The sequence below is a fragment of the Triticum dicoccoides genome, chromosome 1A (genome assembly GCF_002162155.2).
Source record: "Triticum dicoccoides isolate Atlit2015 ecotype Zavitan chromosome 1A, WEW_v2.0, whole genome shotgun sequence".
Classification (NCBI taxonomy): domain Eukaryota; kingdom Viridiplantae; phylum Streptophyta; class Magnoliopsida; order Poales; family Poaceae; genus Triticum; species Triticum dicoccoides.
The window spans coordinates 549,653,504-549,662,120 of record NC_041380.1 but is presented as its reverse complement, the minus strand read 5'-3'; positions in this window follow the sequence as shown (position 1 = coordinate 549,662,120).

Sequence of the window (8,617 nt, the reverse complement as noted above, 5' to 3'; positions counted from 1 at the left end):
TGATGCCATGTTGTACAGCACATACTTGCATGTTATGCGTATGTGTAACGTGTATTGCTATGTGTGGGATCCGACAACCTAGTTGTTTATCCCTAGTAGCCTCTCTTATGGGGAAATGTAGTCTTGTGCTTCCATGAGCCATAGTAGTCCGCTACAGCCCGGTTCACCGGAGTCCTGCTAGCCCAGCACTACTGCTCGAGAACACTTGACTGGCCGGCATGTGATTCACTTCGTTCCTGTGTCTGTCCCTTCGGGGAAATGTCACGCGGTAACATCCGGAGTCCTGCCTAGCCTGCTACAGTCCGGGTTCTCGGAGTCGTGTTAGCCCAGTGCTACAGCCCGGATTCATACGCTGTTGACCGACATGCTCGAGGTTGAATCATGTATGCCTGTCCCTGTAAGTTAGTGCCACTTTGGGTTAGTCATGTCGGCCCGGGTTCTCTATCATATGGATGCTAGTGACATTATCATATGCGTGAGATAAAAGGCGCAAACGGTCCCAGGCCAGGTAAGGTGGCACCCGTGGGAATACCGTGCGTGAGGCTGCAAAGTGATATGAAGTGTTACATGCTAGATCAGTGTGACTTAGGATCGGGGTCCCGACAAGGAAGGCATTGGGAAGTAATAAGTAGATGATGGGTTGCTAGAGTGACAGAAGCTTAAACCCTAGTTTATGCGTTGCTTCGTAAGGGGCTGATTTGGATCCATATGTTTCATGCTATGGTTAGGTTTACCTTAATACTTTTGTTGTAGTTGCGGATGCTTGCAATAGAGGTTAATAATAAGTGGGATGCTTGTTCAAGTAAGAACAGTACCCAAGCACCGGTCCACGCACATATCAAATTATCAAAATATTGAACGCGAATCATATGAACGTGATGAAAACTAGCTTGACGAGATTCCCATGTGTCCTCGGGAGCGCTTTTCCTATTATAAGAGTTTGTTCTGGCTTGTCCTTTGCTACAAAAGGATTGGGCCACCTTGCTGCACTTTATTTACTTTTGTTACTTGTTGCTCGTTACAATTTATCATATCACAAAACTATCTGTTACCACTTATTTCAGTACTTGCAGAGTATACCTTGCTGAAAACCTCTTATCATTTCCTTCTGCTCCTCGTTGGGTTCGACACTCTTACTTATCGAAAGGACTATGATAGATTCCCTATACTTGTGGGTCATCAAGACTCTTTTCTGGCGCCGTTGTCGGGGAGTGTAGCACCTTTGGTAGGTGGAATTTGGTAAGGAAAAATTTTATAGTGTGCTGAAATTTATTGTCACTTGTTACTATGGAAAGTAATTCTCTGAGGGGCTTGATCGGGGTATCTTCACCCCGTCCAGTAGAGCAAAGAGTTGCTCCTAAACCTACTGAACCTTTTCAAAATGAAACTCCTTTTGAATTTCCTGCGGCTATGATGGAAAAACTGCTAGCTAACCCTTTTACAGGAGATGGAACAAAGCATCCCGATGAGCACTTAATATATGTGGATGAAGTTTGTGGATTATTTAAGCTTGCAGGTATACCCGATGATGTTGCTAAGAAGAAGGTCTTCCCTTTATCTTTGAAGGGAGATGCATTGATATGGTATAGGCTATGTGATGATATGAGATTCTGGGACTATAAAAGATTGAAGTTGGAATTTCATCAAAAGTATTACCCTATGCATCTTGTTCATCATGATCGCAATTACATATATAATTTCTGGCTTCACGAAGGAGAAAGCATCGCTCAAGCTTGGGGGAGGCTTAAATCAATGTTATATTCATGCCCCAATCATGAGCTCCCGAGAGAAATAATTATGCAAAGTTTTTATGCTCGGCTTTTTGAAAACAATCGCAACATGCTCGATACTTCTTGTGCTGGCTCTTTTATGATGAAGACTATTGAATTCAGATGGAATTTATTGGATAGAATTAAACGCAACTCTGAAGATTGGGACCTCGACAAAGGTAAGGAGTTAGGTATGACACCTAAGTTTGATTGTGTTAAATCTTTCATGGATACCGATATTTTCCGTAAGTTTAGCACTAAATATGGACTTGACTCTGAGATAGTAGCTTCTTTCTGTGAATCTTTTGCTACTTATGTTGATCTCTGTCGGTGTCAAAACCGGCGGATCTCGGGTAGGGGGTCCCGAACTGTGCGTCTAGGCCGGATGGTAACAGGAGGCAAGGAACACGATGTTTTACCCAGGTTCGGGCCCTCTTGATGGAGGTAAAATCCCTACGTCCTGCTTGATTAATATTGATGATATGGGTAGTACAAGAGTAGATCTACCACGAGATCAAGGAGGCTAAACCCTAGAAGCTATCCTATGGTATGATTGTTGTATGATGAAGTTGTCCTACGGAATAAAACCCTCCGGTTTATATAGACACCAGAGAGGGTTAGGGTTACACAAAGTCGGTTACAATGGTAGGAGATCTTGAATATCCGCATCGCCAAGCTTGCCTTCCACGCCAAGGAAAGTCCCATCCGGACACGAGACGAAGTCTTCAATCTTGTATCTTCATAGTCCTGGAGTCCGGCTGAAGGTATAGTCCGGCTACCCGAACACCCCCTAATCCAGGACTCCCTCAGTAGCCCCTGAACCAGGCTTCAATGACGCCGAGTCCGGCGCGTAGATTGTCTTCGGCATTGCAAGGCGGGTTCCTCCTCCAAATTCTTCATAAAAGTTTGTAAACACCAAGAGTAGTGTCCGGCTCTGCAAAATAAGTTTCCACGTATTGCCACAAAGAGAATAATATTAACACAAATCTAATCTGCTGACGTATTCCGCAGCGCGACACCACACTACGGCCAAGCCTTTATTCGAATCGTTTTCACTTTTCCACCTCAGCGTGTTTTGCGAGGCGGTTTCCTTGGCACGTCTTGTCAAAGCAGAGATCGTGTCCCCCATTTACGGGATTCTCATCAATACGGACGTGGGTAACCCAACCGTGCCATTTATCACAGCGCTTGGGAGGCAAGCGAGTTTTACTAGGCTGGTGGGGACGCATAGTCGCATCCGCTCATATAAGGGCATAAGGATCCACCTTTTTACCTATGCCTTCTTCCTCCTTTGCCTATCCATCTTCTGCGCACCCGTGCTCCAGCGCCCAAGCCCGCACTTCCTACCTCAACCTTCTCCAACAATGTCCGGAGCGGGAGGCAAGTGGATGGTCTCCTCCATCACGGAGGGCCATGTCAAAAGGCTAAGGAAGGCCGAATACCTGTCCAAAGACATCGCGCACCGGCTTCCTGAGGAGGGGCAGCTTCTCCCCACCCCAAGGCCCCACGAGAGGGTAGTATTTCTTCCCCACTTCCTCCGCGGACTGGGTTTTCCTCTCCGCCCATTTGTTCGCGGGCTCATGTTCTACTATGGCCTAGATTTCCACGATCTGGCCCCGAACTTCATCCTCAATATCTCAGTGTTTATCGTCGTGTGTGAGGCTTTCCTCTGCATCCGCCCCCATTTCGGCCTCTGGCTCAAGACCTTCAACGTCAAGCCAAAGGTGGTGCGCGGCAACCAGGCGGAGTGCGGAGGTGCCATGGCGGGCAAAATAGCCAACGTCCTATGGCTCGAGGGCTCCTTTGTGGAGACCTTGAAGGGGTGGCAGTCAGGGTGGTTTTACATCACCAAGCCACGCGATCCGAAGTGGATCGCAGCCCCTGAATTCCGATCCGGACCCCCTACGTGGCTCACGTCCTGGAAGGAGACGGGCTTGTCGTGGGGCGACGAAGAAGAGGTGACCGGACTGCAAAAATGCATCCAGTCCCTGGTGAACAAGCAGCTCAAGCTTGTCAACGTAGTCCAGGTTATGCTCGTCCGCTGGATCCTTCCATGTCAAGAACGGGACTTCAATTTGTGGGAGTTCAACCCGGCGCAGCACCGAACTCTGAGCAGGCTCTTTGACACGACGTACAAAGATGTCTGGAAGGGGCTAACCAAAGGTGCCGAGGCTCCCACATCCGCCTCCGAAGACCGCAGATTCAGCTCGCAGCGTCCTGCTGGCGAGGTAAAATATTTTCACCTTTTACAGGATGTTAAGTTTTCTTCATAGTTTGACTCTATGTGGGATCTAAACTCCCTCACCTTTGAATGGATTGGCAGGCGAAGTCCGGACTGATTAACTGTCCAGCTCCCTTGCCCGAAGACCCAGCCCCTGCTCTCCTAGTGAAGCTGCTGGTTCCGGCACGTTATGTGGTGCGGGAGAAGAAGTCCAAGAAGAAGAAGGCCACGGGGACTCGAAAGAGTTCCCGGCATACGGTGGTGTCGGACTCGTCGTTCGATGAGTCCGAGACGCACTCCTCCCGTGAAGACGAGGAGGAGGAAGAAGAGACCTTTCCCCCTCCAGCGGGGGGAGGAAAGAAGAGGAAGGCCGCCCTAGTAGGGGGGCGAAGGGTCCAAGAAGAGGAAAACACCTCCGCCGGACTACGCCCCCGACACCGACAAGGACGAATAGGAGTGGCCGGACAGGGCCAAGCGTCCGGCGAAATCGTAAGTGTTCGGATACCAGAGTAACTCATGATATTCCTTTTGTTGCGCAGCTTTCCCTAATGTCGAACATAATCATGCAGCCTGCCCAAGGACGGGCTCGACGAGTCGTCGAGCGGCTCCCTGGATTCATCAAACGTGAATTCAGTTCTGCCCGCTGCCTCCCCTGTGCTGTGGATGACGCCGAAGTGGCGTCGCGACAAGCTCCGGGGCAAGAGGAGGTGTTCCAGGAGGAGCCGCGAGGCGACCTCCTGGACTCCAGGAGTAAAGGGGACAAGACCCCCCAAGGCTCCAAGCCCGGCTTTAAGCCAGACACCGCGCCGGAATCATCAACGGTTCCGGACCACGGCAGGCGAACTCCTGCCAAGAGGAGCAAGCCTATTGAGCCGGCGTCCTCCGTCCATCCGGAGGCGTCGGACAATCTGCTGGAGGTGCTTAAGGGCGCCTCCATCGATGAGGAGCACCGTGCCATCATAAGTACGGTGGTCCAGAAGGTTCGGTCCGCCCGAAGCGGACTTACTGAAGCTTGTACTAGCCTTCTAACAGGCTTCGAGGTAAGTAGAAATATGTAAAAATATTACCGCATAGACAGTAGTCCCTGATGCTCTGTTTGGCGTTCGGAAAGAAAAGCCGAATAGAGGATCTATTAAATATCACAGGAGTCTAACTAAAAAGGAGTCAATATACGTATGCAGGCTTCGCTGCTGGCCACCGCAGCACTGACTGCGGAGGTGGGTGCCCTGAAGCAGGGCCTCGAGCGGACCGAGCAAGAGCTCAGCCTTGCCAAACGACAGCTCGAGGAGAAATAAGGTAAGAGATACCTTACAGAAAAAAATGCCTATAAGAAGACGCAATTGCAAAAAATGACAGGAGTATACTGCTTATTGTAGGGGTCACAACTGAGGTGGCGACCCTCAAGCAGGCGTTGTCCGAGGCCAAGAAGAGAGCGGCCACGGAGCGCACCGAGCGGGAGAAATTTCAGGCGCAGGTCGGCGAGGTGCAGCAAGAGCTTCAGGCTCTCATGAAAAAACATGAGAGTTTGGAGCTCGACTCGATGACGCGAGCGTCCGAGCTTGCTGCGGCCCTTAAAACTGCCAAATCTGCCAAGGCCGAAGCCCAGAAGGCCCTCCAGGAATTGGATGCGGTGAAAAAGATAGCGGCGGGTAAGGCATTCTCTATGCAAAGCAGACATATAAAAGTAAACTACTTGTTACTTACCCGAATCCGGAGCTCTCCAGGGGCATTCGCAGTTCTTCCCCGCAGCGTATCCGATGCCGCTGCATTCTATCGAGCCGAGGAAGGCAGCTCGACGGAGAAGGTGTTCTGGTCTCAGTACGCTAAGGCCGGACACCTTGTGCCCTTGAGCGACCAGCTGAAGCAGCTGGTCGAGCTCCACAAGGCGGCCGAACAGGCCCTGAAGGGCTTCATAGTTCGGTTGTGGCCTAGAGAGGCCCTGCCTGGGAGCTACTTCAGACTGGTGCGGCGGCTGGTGGAGGCTTGTCCAAGGCTCGAGGTCATCAAGCGCTCCGGTTGCATCGAAGGTGCCCGTAGGGCCCTTGCCCGTGCGAAGGTGCACTGGGGTAAGCTGGACGGTGAGAAGCTTGTGAGGGACGGGCCGCCGCCGGGGAAGGAGCATCGCAAGCCCGAGAACTATTACAAGGATGTTCTGGCCGGTGCCCGCCTTATGGCGGATGAATGCACCAAGGATGTAATTTTTGAATGAACTCGCTCGTGTTATCCTGTGCGCTGAAAACTTGTTCACATGCACTAAGCAATGCTTGAATTTAAAATATTACTTTCTGTGCGGCCGTTTATAAAAAATTAAGAGATGGGCAGTCGTCGGCTTCTGCCCCCATGCCACTAGTGCTGGGGTGTTCGGGATAAACCTGGGCGCTCTTTTTCCCATGATTGGGTCCGTCGAGGGAGGCGCTCAGCACAACGAACAAGGCAATCGGACTATAATGCTTGAACACTCTCACTTAGCCATAGAACTCTATAATTTTAAATTTCGGCGAAGCCCCTAGTATTCGGAAGACCGAGTTCGGGGCGCTATCCATGCCTTGGCCAGACAAAGCCGGTTCCTCGCTCGAAGCGGCATAAGTCTTTAAGGACTCGAAAAACCTCTCGAACCGCGACCGGTCTCTCGCCTCATCATGATAGTCAGTTTTAGCTTTCTCTACTGAGGTGCTCAGCCCAGCTCAACTGGGGCACAATCGTAGTAGTTCTCCTAGTGCTACCTTAGCCGATATAGTTGAACGTAAGGCACCAAAACATAAGAGCCGGGCAAACCCAACTATTGACCCAAATCATGATTCGGAGCCGATGCATATAGTGCTATAAGTTCGGGGTGCCGCACTTGTGAAAGTGTATGGACTTCTCACGCCATATTGATGGGTACTGAAGCCCCTGGCGTATTTTTTCCGTATCACAATGTACGGATGCAACATGTTATTGATAAACATATATATAAAAAGAGGATAATGCAAAAAATAGACAAAAAGTTATGCATTGTTTACAGAAAGGCTGCTATGAAAGCGGAACGATACAAATAGTGTGATAAGCAAAAGAAATTGGACTATTTGACATGTCCTGGCTAGGGGCAGGCAACGGAATTGTATTAAAAAACAGGTATACTGCTCGTAATAGACACCACCTGGGAGTTCCATAATGCGGCGTGGCTTGTCTGCTTTCCTGGATCTTGCATCGTTTGTGCGGCAGTTGAATTGCCGAACGGGTCATCCGAAGTATGGAGTCCTGAGAGTAAGAGAAAAAAGGAAAAAGAAAAAAGGAATCTGGCAGCACCTGGTGCGGTTTAAGACGTATTTCGGGCGTGCCATGATAGTGCCCCTTCCCCTGTGCCCATGGTATTTCAAGAGCGTAGTTATGTACGCGAAGCACTGGTTTCTCTATATCGCGAGGGCTAGGGTAGGGGCCGCATTCCTACGCTAGCTCAGAACATGCCAGGCGGTCTTGTTGTAGGGTACTCCGGGCGCGCTTGACAGTGTCCGGCTTTTTGAAGGCGAACTGGAGAACTTCCTAGAGAGGCTGCTTTGTACTTCTGCTGCAAGCGCTGCCGTGTGCTCCTCCGTTCGGAGGGAGCGTTCGGTGTTCCCATTGACAGTGATTACTCCTCTAGGGCCTGGCATCTTGAGCTTGAGGTATGCATAGTGCGGTACCACGTTGAATTTTGCGAATGCGGTTCGCCCGAGCAGTGCATGATAGCCACTACAGAACGGGACTATGTCGAAGATTAACTCGCTTCGGAAGTTATCCGGAGATCCGAAGACCACTTTCAGTGTGACTGAGCCTGTACAGTTGGCTTCTACACCTGGTATGACGCCTTTAAAGGTCGTTTTGGTGGGCTTGATCCTCGAGGGATCTATGCCCATTTTTGCACTGTATCCTGGTAAAGCAGGTTCAGGCTGCTGCTGCCGTCCATGAGGACTCTTGTGAGATGGAATCCGTCAATGATTGGGTCTAGAACCAATGCGGCAAAGCCGCCGTGACGGATGCTAGTGGGATGGTCCCTTCGATCAAAGGTGATCGGGCAGGAGGACCATGGGTTGAACTTTGGGGCGACTGGCTCCATCGCATATATGTCCCGTAACGCACGCTTCCGCTCCATCTTGGGGATGTGGGTTGCGTATATCATGTTCACCGTCCGCACTTGCGGGGGAAATCCCTTCTGTCCGCCGTTGTTCGGCGGCCTGGGCTCCTCCTCGTTGTCGCTATACAACCCCTTGTCTTTGTTTTCGGCTTTTGACTTGCCTGCCTGCTTGAACACCCAACAATCCCTGTTGGTGTGATTGGATGGCTTTTCGGGGGTGCCATGTATCTGGCACAAGCGGTCGAGTATTCGGTCCAAACTGGATGGGCCCTGAGTATTTCTTTGGAATGGCTTTTTCCATTGACCGGATTTGTAGCCTCGGAATCTGGCATTAACTGTCGTATCCTCGTTGCTGTTGCTCTTAACGCGACGCTTTTGTTTGTTCCGACGCGACCTGTCGCTTTTGTCCTTGGTATTCGAATTACCAGGGTTCTTGGTTAAATTGTTGCTGTGAGCTAGCCAGCTGTCTTCTCCCGCGCAAAAGCGGGCCATGAGTGTCGTGAGGGCTGCCATAGATTTCGGCTTTTCCTGTCC